Here is a 12,027-nt window from a genome sequence, read left to right as displayed (position 1 = left end):
CACTTCCATTTTCTTATAATACAGCTGACAGTTGACTGTGGAATATTTAGGAGCGAGGAAATTTCACGACTGGATTTGTTGCACAGGTGGCATCCTATCACAGTTCCACGCTGGAATTCACTGAGCTCCTGAGAGCGACCCATTCTTTCACAAATGTTTGTAAAAACAGTCTGCATGCCTAGGTGCTTGAATTTATACACCTGTGGCCATGGAAGTGATTGGAACACCTGATTCCAATAATTTGGATGGGTGAGCAAATACTTTTGGCAATATAGTGTATGTCATGAAAACAAAGCTGTGTGTGTGTGTGTGTGTGTGTGTGTGTGTGTGTGTGTGTGTGTGTGTGTGTGTGTGTGTGTGTGTGTGTGTGTCTGTCTGTCTTTGTCTATTGCATAATATTCCTCTAATATACAATGAAACTTGAAATTTGGACTAAATGTAAAAAATTTTAAGTGAATGACAATGTTTGCAAGACACTGCATGTAGCCAAAATGTAGCTGAGAATGAAAAGAGCTCTGAGTAAAATGTTAAAATGACCAATGTTACTGTAAACACCAGAGACCACAAATATCACATGTGGTGTTCCCCATCTTAGGACCCTTCCCATTCCACATCTCTGGCTAAATGCATAGAAGGAATCAACCTATGGATGTGCCAAAATTGTTCTTTTACAGAATCAAGACAAAATTGATGTAAAAATGTTTGACTAAAGCAGGAGCATCTTAACACACAGCTTCAGTTGAAAAAGCTAAAAAACCACCTATCAGGCTCTGAAATCTGGGTTAAGTATTCGACTCAGACCTGAATCTTTAGAAGTATATTAAGACACAACAGGGCCGTGCAGAAACCACTAAAGGGGCAGGTGCTCAAAAAAAAAATAAAAGGGCACATCTTATCACATTTTAGGACAGAATATTAACAAAGTCACATAGCTTTCAGAGTTTAATGAACAATGATAAATTACAAAATTGTGAGACATACAATCAAATCTCTAAATAGAACATAGAACTATGCATATGTAAAATATTTTATTAGTAATTTCTTTCTGCAGGTCTATTTTGTTATAGGAAAGTATTACAATATTCAAACCTGCAATTTAGCCAAAGATGTAAATCAGAGCTGGACCACCAGACATATTTTGTCTTTACAGAATTAAACTGTAAAAAATGCATACAAGGGCACAATGCAACCTTTTAGTGTACTGTAATCTATAAAAAAGAATGTCTGCCTGGTTTGCTGTACTGACAGTGGAGATGGAGACGGTCCATTCAGAAAAGCAGAGCTGCTGCATCAAACTTTAACGTGGAACTGCAGAAAAAAAAGAACAAAACAAACATTTTATTAATGCATGTCACCATGAGAAAAGCCTACTCTGTTTGTGTCTTAGTGTATTTTGTACCTATATAAATTTTCTTATCTTTCCTATCAATCTTTCCTCTTCGTTTTTTCTTGTCAGTTTCTCTTTTCTTTTTTTCCTCATTGTCTCATCTTTTCTGTGTTGAGTGAAGGTCAATGTCTTATTTATTTCAGTCTCTTGCCTTTCTTTTTCCCCCAAACTAAATCCAAGATTATGATCAAAAAACTTATTTTCCGTCATGGTGATTTAACTGTTTAAAAACAAATTTCCAACTTTTAAGCATTTTTGCTATTTTTGTTCTCTTTTGTTCACAGCAGCAGTTTTCTGTTAGCCATGTCTTTAAAAATGTTAATAACCTCACTGTGAATGATTGGCACATCCTTCTCGATTGCCAACAAAAGAAGGTCTGACAACCGATCCTCCTTGCATAAGCTGCGCAGTTTTGTTTTCACCAGCTTCATACATTGTATCTATCATATATCTATCATGGTACACTGCAAAAACGATCTAGAAATAAGTAAAAATTTCTTAAATTAAGTGTATTCACCCTTAATTTGAGTAGGTAAATGAGATAGTTTGCCAATGGAATGAGTATTTTTACTCTTAAAATAAGATAATTAGATAATATGCACTTAAAATAAGACAATGCAATTGTGTTTTATTATTTTAAGTGTAAATTGTCTTGTTCCATTGGCAAAATGTTTCTTTTACTTCCTCAATTCAAGAACAAATGCACTTATTTTAAGAAAAAATGACTTAGATAGATTTGGATTTTTTGCAGTGTAGTTCTGGATGAGTTCTCCTTCAAGATACATTTACCTAACGCTAGAATAAATGAAATGTACATCATGCAGCAAAGGAAATTAGAAAATCAGACATATATCCATAATGGAGATGATAGGTTTTTGACGGGCGATGTGCCCCTATTGCATAAGTAATACTGAAGAATGTCCTACTATCATTAACGACACAGGGAAGCTTTTTAGTTATCTTGCTTTGCTAGCAAAGTCATTAGCTAGCAGCTAGCTCATAGCACAAGAACAACAGCCTAATGTCTGTATGATAAAAATACTGAATCGAGATAAGAACAGCTTTTCCTCACCTGGCTGTCTCCCGCTCAGTAGTTCTTCAGAGAAAGGCGCGCCGCATCCTATACTTTCCTCCGTTTAAACCGCTACTCTTTGCTAAAGTAGAGAAATTATACAACGTTCAAAGTTTTCCATTGTCTGACATGTAGCAAGCCTACTCCAGTATTTTCACCAAAAATTATGTTTTTTAATTCACAAAAAAACTGTTCTGTAATCATTACAGACCAGTTTTTTGTGAATTAAAAAACATAATTTTCAATGTAAAAGACTAAAAGCACAGAGTAAACAGTGTTTTAGATCAAACAATACTGCATCATCCATGGGGGTCATTTGGTTTCACTTACATGTCTATTCAGGTTGACATTGGAGAGGTGGTACAGACTGAAGACATAGCAATCCGTCCGATCATGGTTGATCTTGCTTAGGGCCAAATGAGCAGCGGCCACAGTGTAATGTGGAATATTCGCTACCTTTAGCTCCGCAGTTAGCCGCCTTATCTGACTGTGCGAGAGGCAAGTGCGTCGTCACCGGCAAAAGGTCAAAGGTAACAATGTGACCAGAGAGCTTATTGTATTGTTTTTCTTGCCAAAAAAAAAGATAATAATAATAATTTCAGTACATGTGTCAAGTGAAAAAAAAAAAAAAAAAAAAAAAAAAAAAAAAAGGGACCAAAAGGGCACATTGGGATCATGGAGCAAAAGGGGCAGGTGCTCAAGCCCCCTTAACCCCCCCCCCCCCCCCCCCCCTCTGCACGTGCCTGAGACACAAACAAAGCCAGCCTTCTTTAACATAAAGAACATCTCCAGGATTAAACGACTAATGACTGAGCAGAATGTCAAAAAAATTAAATAACGTTAAATAACTGCAACTGTGTCTTCACAGTTCTGCCTAAAAAAAGTGTATAAGGCAGCTGCAGCTGATCCAAAATGCTGTTGCCCACATCCTCACCAAAACTAAGAAAATTGAGTATATTATCCCAGTTATAAGTCTATACATTGGGTCCTCGTATCTAAAAAAAAAAAAAGACTTTAAAATACTTCTCTTAATCTATAAATAACTGAAAAGCTTGGCTCCAAACTACATTAAAGAATTGTTGTTAGTGTAAAAACTGCCCAGACTTATTAGCTCATCTGGCTCAAGTCTACTCTACATCACCAGAACCAGCATTTAGATTTAATGCTCCACTAATTTTGAACAAAACCCTAGAAAACTGGAAAAGCCCTGAAACCGTAAATTGCTTTAAATCAAAATTAAAAACATGGGTGTTTAGAGTGGCCTTTGACTGTACCGTTTATATATTATTTGTTAAATTTGCTGTCTGATTTTCCTTTGATTTTTTAAACAGTCACAAACTTGTCTCAATTTTAGCTGTAAACAAACGATAGGAAAAACTTGTGTATCAAAGTTGTCTAGTTGTCACACCCAGGGGTAGCTATGCTTGTTGCTATGGTCCGTCCTCTCACTCTCCCTCCTCCTCTGGGGTCCTCCTTCAGGCTCTGCTAATGCAGTGAATCTGCTGGTTAACGAGGTCAGTGAAAAGTCACAAAGGGACAGAGAAAGACAGGGATGGGAGGAAAAGAGGGACAGAGAGAGGGATGGAAAGAACTGTTCATGCGTGATAATATATCGGTGGTATTAGGCTTGAGCCAAGCGAGCATGTCCTCGCCAGAGGAGGGAGGCTGTTGATTCATCTGCGGACAGAAAGGGCCTTGTTGTCCTTGTTCCTATCTTTTGGCTTCTCTCTGTCTTGCAAAATGTCTTTCAAACACAAAATCATCACTCAATAAACATATTATTAACGCTGGTTCTCATTTTAAATAATGATCTGGTAAAATCATGCAAGCCTGTTTATCTGATCAAAAATATTTAAAGAACCTTGTAAGGTAGGGGTGCCTGGGTGCAGCCATTAGCATTGTCCCCCCACAGCAGGGTGGTCTAGAGGTCAAATCCTGCAGCAATGTCTAGAGTTTTCATGTTCTCCCTTTACATGTAGGTTTTTCTCCCAAATTGTCAAGGCCCTAAAATTATTTAGCACTGGACTGACAACCTGCCCACGGTGTACAATGCCTCAATAGCACTAACTGCTGGAAATATCAGGTAGGTGTTTTAGTGTCCCAGAGAACCAATAAGCAAGTTTAGGTTAAAGCTGAATGACAGTGATGAATCAGGTGCCATCTAGTGGCAACTCTGCAGATTGCAACTAAAAAAAAAAAAAACGTGCTTTTCCATGTAACCAGGCCAGACACAAATTGAAAAGCTGAAACAAGCATCTGTTGGTTTGTCTTACTAAGGCTTAAGTTAAGTACTGATATAGTAATGCATACTGATCCAGAAAGAGTCTGGATTATTTTATTTAAATCAAAGAATATATGTTTGATTTAGTTCTTTTTTTAACAAAGCTTTTAAGTGTACATGTAAAAACAGCTAAGGATGTAAAACCATCAAACCCTGTTGATTTCCATTTCCCCTTATCTGAGACTGACACACCTGTAACTACAAAACAGCGATATAGGCATTAATGATGGAAAATAGGAGGTATATGGACAGAACAACAATCTTTATGCATAAATATTTTTAACTATTTAATTTTGTATTTAGCTTGCATTTGCACTTTTTCCCCCCTTCTATGTTCTATTTAATTTCAATAAAAAGGTGTATGCAATATTAAGCTGCACAACAGAAAACAGCCAATAAAACAAGCTCAGCGATGTGAATGCCAACAGCCTTGCTGCTTGTTTTAGAAAGGGAACAAATTTAAAAAAGTTGTTCACACTTTTATGCACTTTGCTTCAATAGCTGTTAGAGAATGGAGCATTTTGAAGCGACTAATCCGAGCCAGTGATGGAAACAAATGCACCTCCAGCTTTGGCCCTCTATTTTTATCTCCAGTATCTTCAGCACTTGGAGCATGCTTTGCCTCAAGCTCTAGCTTAGGCACCTAACACCTCATTACCATTCTGAAGAGCAGTTAGCATAGCTGGAGATGCATTTCCTTCGATGAGCAAGTGAGGGTCAAAAGTTCGTATAACTGACAGCTTTATAAGCAACTGGCTGAATCAGTGTTTGTTGTTTGTTTTTTAATAAAACCCCTGAGAAAAGTCACATATCTATTTCATTCATTTATATTTGTAGCAAAGAAGATAATAAATATATAATATACTTTCTATAATATACTTTCTACTACCTTCTATAGAGGGTCTTCATTAGCCTCTAAGTCTTCTTAGGAATTCAATAAAAGCAATGACTCCCAGGCTTTATTAGGATTCTGCAGCAACACCAACCACTGTATATTTTATGGTGCAAGATTAACTTTTATTTGGCTACCAACGAGGTGAAAAATACTGTTTTAGTACAATGTTTCAGCCTTAGGTTTCATAAAACAGATCTCACAAGGATTTTCTATCTTGTCTTAGAGGAAATAACTCATTTTTGAAGCATTTACAAACATAACTCTATTAATTAAATCAAACAACTTTATATCTAGGTGGCCAAGTATATTTTCCCTTTAGAATTTCTCATCTGAATCCCCCCTAAAATCCTACTAGTTTATGTTTAGGAACACTTATGTGTAATGTGTTATATATATTACTCTTATATGTTAGCTTTTCATTATAATTTTTAAAAACCACTGGTACTTTAATGTCAACAAACTTCTCTTCTTCTTTAAGCCAACAAAGAATTCTCTAAACACACATGTTCTAACACAGATGTGCAATTTGAGTTGTGGTTGTATTTCAGATTTTTTTTCATATGAGTTTATTCTTTTTGGTTTTATTTTCCCAGTTAAGTTTATTCCACTGTCATTTTCTGTAAGTATTTCTAGGTATTTCTCCCATACTGTTGTCAGCTTTAACCCTTGATTTATCGTTTTTCCGTATTTTAGTTGAGCTACAACTGTGTTTAAACGTATAGTGGAGGATTTTCGCAAATTTTTGAAATAAGCCTCCCTCTGCACTTTTATAAGAAAAATGCGCATGCACAACCCTGTATCTGCTCCCGAGAGGGAACGTCTATTAAACGTGCGAGACACAAGCCCATTGCTCTGTTTAAAAGTTGCTGTTTGCATTGTCAATCAAGTTTACTTTCCAAAAGAAGATTTGCAATTTTTCCACTATGTAAGTAAAAATAGGGACAAGCATGTAGGATGGCCTTACGTAAACATATGACCAGAATGATTGACAATTAGGAGGACCACTTATTTTGATGATCCACCTGGAAAAAGAACCTCTTACATTGTTTTTCATTCAGTTACCTTTCTTTCATTATGCCATAGCTTTTTTATATCTCATCTCCTAAATCATTACTAAATCTCCTGTTTTTTCAGTTTTCATTGCTAGATTATTCTGTTACTCTTCCCTGTTCGTTGTCGTGTTTCTCTGGGATTTGTTTTATTATTTCATTATTAAATTACTATTCTCATCAAAGAAGGTGTATGATGTATGATGATCTATGGGAAAGTTTATCTAAATTAACGTTTACAAATCTTTTTGTTAAAGTAGCAAGTGTTCAGTTTATCAGAGAGTTTGAACTGCCTACTGTGGTTAAAGTAAGGTTCATTGTGGCTCCATCAATCTTTTAAAACTGCAAATTTTTTGCCTTTCAACTCATTGACAAGCTCGTCCCATTTAGAAAACACAGAAGGCAAACTAACCCATGGGTAGGTGTCTAGGTGTCTATTTTAGACTTGTAAGTGACTGTGTTGCTCCCGTCAGGCCTCCTCTGGAGCTGACCCGCCTGCTGCTCACCAGTCAATGCCATCAATCAACATGAGCTGTTCAGGTCGTTCACAATGGGCTGTGAGGCTTACCCAACTCTTTTTAAACATATAGTTTGAGGAGGTGTTTATGCTTTTGCATTTTTTTGTATATGACACAGACATGTGAGACTAACAGAACGTCAAACAATAAAGGAAATGCTAGGGTTACCGATTAAAGACATTAATTAAAGCATGCAATAGACAGGTTTGGTCAAAACAGGATGAAGTAAATGCATAGCTTTTTTGTTATTCCTTTAAAGTGTTTTCATTTCAAAAAGCTATTTGCTAAGCACATTTTTAAATACTACCCTCTTAAAGTCTCCTGTTCTGTTATTAAGGTCTCATGGAGAGTCAAATTTAACCTAATCTGCTGATCTTCCCTAGATTGATTATAGGTCGACCAAAGGATGATTCACACCTGACTTAATGTCATCTCACTACAGGCTGGCATTCTCAGTCCAGTTATCAGTAAAAAATAGCAGGAGACAGAGGCAAAATGTCTTTATTTGGTGCCTGTGTTTTTATTTTAAAGTAAGGGATAACTGATCCAACAGACTGTGAGACAATATAATTATAGTTATTCTATTGAAGATGGGTCAGATTATTAGTTACCAGGAATGAAACAACTTCTATTTACAGTTTATTTTAGTTAATAATATTTGTATTCCTTTGTAAAAACACAAATAAGAACATGCCACTTGTATTTTAATATTACAATCAAATAGAAAGTAGACAGATGAAACCGAAATTTATTTATTCACTATTCAGTGTTTCTTAAAAGTTATTATTTGTAAACGCCCCAATATGGGAGAAAAATAGACTAAAAAAAAGAAGGATTAAATATGTACTCTAAATTATGTGTAGATTTAATTTATATAACTCTTTCCCTATTTCCCTGTTCCCTATTTAGGAAACCAGTGTGGATAAAAATACAATGTGATTCACCTTATCCTACTACAAAGAGCAGAAATGAATTCAGTTTATACTAAATCCCTACCTTTTTAATTACTGTCAAAACCCAGACACACTTAAACAGAAAATCTAAACTTTAGATGGAAAATTATTTCCTTTAGATTCTAAAGGATATAATTTTCCAAACTGCTCCAAGTAAATAAACCTCAAAATATGAGCTGCTAAAATGTTTTGCAGCACTCAGTGGTCTGTTTTCTCTCACATTGTAAAGGACATATTCCTTTTATCCAATCACGGTTGTTAGTTACAGCAGATCTGTGCAGAACATCTTTGCAAAAACTCACATCTACAGTATTTACACATCAAAACTTCACAGAAACCCATCATCTGCCGCCTACACCATTATTGCACTATATTTATAAGTGTATCAAAAACTAAAGGCAAAAGAGGCCTACATTTCCTTGCAAAGGTATTCATACTTATTGACTATTTTCAGTTATTTGTCACAGCCACAGGTTTTAGTGCATTTTATTCTATTTTCCTTTAACTTTAACAACACAAAATAGAAAATAATTATAAGGGAGGAGGAACATGCAACACAGTTTTCAGTTTTTTTCACAAATAAAAACCTTTTTACTCCATTATTAATTGTTTTCTATCTAAAGTCATTACTAGGTTTAATTCTAGAGGTTGACTTTGGCCTTCTAAATCATTAAAAAGCGTTGATCTAAGCTATTCCATTTTAACTTTGGCAGTATGTTTTATATGATACTTTTTTCGAGGAACTACATGTAGACAAACAGCCCTAATTACAGGAAACAAGTGACACTGATCCACAGCAAACAGTCTGAAAAACACTATCGAGGTAAAAGCCAGGTGGTCAGAGCCAACTGCGGCTGAACAGGCTCGAGAACATCATCTAGAGGCCACAAAGTACACCTGTACTCCGAAGAGGCAAACAAACCTCTCTGGCAGCTGGTTAAACAAAACACACAGACCCTCCATGCTCTTATTTATAACCTCGCCCACACAGCAGAGGAGGAGACCTGAGCAGAGGAGACGCTGCCACACAGACACACAGACAGACAGTAACAACTGGCTGCAGGAATGAAGCTGCAGCGCTCAGGTCACACGGATGGTTTGTGAGAAATCAGTCTTCAAATACCTCTGACACACTGATTTGGAACATGTTTTTGAACATATATATTACATATATGTGTTTTTTCTGAATGAAAATGTCACCTCAAAATGATCCAGTTGCATTTTTTAAAGCTGGCTGCTGATGCAGTCTATTTTACAGTTCTGTATCTGTTTTAATTCAATAACATAGCAAAATGCATTGTTAAAAAACATAATTTCAATTAAAATAAAGTTCTCCAATTCCTCAACTACACCCACAGCATAATGCCATACCCCCAATAGTTTTGTCTTATCTTAAGAAAGCCTTAGAAAAGTATGCAAAAAGTTCATGCCTGCACATACTCCAGCACTGCTAAAACTCTGGCATGATAAATCATACAGTCATATCTAAAATAAAAAGAAGTCTGCAGACGCTTGGGCGTAACGGAGATCCCAAGACTCGTATCTACTCACAAATATCTCCTTGAAGACCTGAGCAGCAGTGATGAATAGCCAGTATCAAATCATCCATAATATTCATTTGGACCCACCACTGACACCGAACCACAGTGTCCTGTACGTGTGACAGTGTCTATGTGTCATCACATCATCACTCTTAGGTGTATGTAACTGACCGGGCTGACCAGGGGAGAGAAAGAAGGGGGGATCATCACCCCCCGCCACATGGATCAGCCTCACTGCTCGATCAGCCCTTTTTTTCACATTGATTTTGTAGAATTGAAACCTAATCCTCTCTAGTGCTGTAGTTTGGCAACATGAAATAGTCTATATCAATTCACTACATAAGCAAAGCAGATTGGGATCCTATGTGATTATTGATCACAATAAATAAAATAAGAATGCCAAAAAAAAAAAAATCTTTATATAAATTTGAAAAAAAAAAAAACACCTGTGCAAATAATACCTTCATATCATATCTATAAGAAAACTTTAGTGGTCTGTAGTATACAGTAGAGCACTGCAGCACTTTCTCTACATGTGGTAAGCTTCTCAATGTAAGGCTCTGTGAGTTATAGACGTTTTAACACTTAATTAAAGCAAACTTTTCAATTGTAATCAGTAAAAATTATCTTATTATCATTTGGCAATTCAAAGGATAATAATCACTTATAATGTGCAGTGAGGCTTGCACCATCATGCCACCATTTAAATGATTTTGCTAACTGAGCAAATGGGGGCTGCAGCTTTCAGTTTACCAACTCTGTGCTCACAACAACAATATCGAGTATTTTACAGAGAAATAACCATCAGCACATTCAGAGATGTTTTATTCTCTCTACCTTGCGCCTGGCTCCTCTGGTTCCTCTGCGGTGCTGCAGTTAAAGACCGCAGGCGGTAGAAGCTGCTGCAGCTCCAGTCCCTGTCCGTCCACCGGGATGAGGGACACGGGGGTCTGTCTCTGCCCTGGACAGCTGCTGTCCGCTCAGTCCTGCTGCTGTCTGATCGATCCCACAGCGGTGCGGCTCCGGGGGCGCGCAGCGGGGATGCGCATGGACCCTAGAATCAATTAGTCATGAGATAATTTCAAAGCTAAATATGCTGCTTATTACCGGCCTGTAACTTATGTGATAAATAAAGGTGAAGTTACATTAATGTACGTTTTAAATTATTATAATATTGACCTTATTATTATATTTTTTTTATGTTATAGTTTATAGATACTTTTTATAGATATTTTTTCTACAAAGTAGTGTTTCATCTACTTCTATTTTTTGATTGATTGATTAACTGATTGTGCATGGGAGGTTATATACAGAATACATATATTATAAATATATATATGTAGATATATATATATATTTATAATATGTATATATATATATATATATATATATATATATATATATATATATATATATATATATATATATATATATATATATATATATAGATATATATATATATAGATATAGATATAGATATATAGATATAGATATATATATACACACAGAGCAAAAATTGTATTAATGTAAATAATTTAGGCATTTACTTAATCACATTTAGTTACTCTAGTGCAATTGTTTTATGTCCTACCTTGCTAACATCAAAAATTTGTGTTGAAGTAACTAAATATGATTAAGTAAATGCCAAAAACAGTTGCATTATTTTTTCAGTATATATATATATATCCTTTGAATTTTCTTATTGTATTTTCTTATCGACACAGCTCTCTCAAAAAAAGGATTTTAGATGGATAAGACAGAACAACATTAGGTTTAGACCTGTTTGCTTAAACCTTAAATCTGTTGGGAAAACTTGATAAGGGACAAATGTTGAACCAATCAAGGGGCTCCAGGTGGCTGTGTAATGTTGAGCCTGTTAGATTAGAGCAAATATACAATAATAATAATAATACATTTTATTTAACAGCGCCTTTCTTGACACTCAAGGTCACTTTACAAATAATACAAAAAATAAATAAAAAGAGATGAAAAAAACAAAATACAGATACAGGAACATAAAAAAAACACAAAAAAAACAATCATAGATAGGGAAAAGAGCATGTATCCAGTTTCTGTTACAAATATCCATCGCTGATTTATAATCTTACTACTCTTCCATGCAGTGTGAATTGTATAACATATATTTCAGAGAGTTTAAAATGTATGAATAAAGAATAAATAACACTGTGATGTAATTGTAATTTTAGAATGTCATTCTTTATTATTTACAATCTTATGTCCATTGTCTCTTTTTTTTTGTTTTTTTTGTTTTTTCCAAATAACAGTCCGAACCAAATGTAATCTTAAAAAAACATTTTAGCATTTCTGATC

This window comes from Cyprinodon tularosa, unplaced genomic scaffold (genome assembly GCF_016077235.1).
Source record: "Cyprinodon tularosa strain WSP-4 unplaced genomic scaffold, ASM1607723v1 ctg333, whole genome shotgun sequence".
Lineage (NCBI taxonomy): Eukaryota > Metazoa > Chordata > Actinopteri > Cyprinodontiformes > Cyprinodontidae > Cyprinodon > Cyprinodon tularosa.
Note: the sequence above shows the minus strand (reverse complement) of the source record.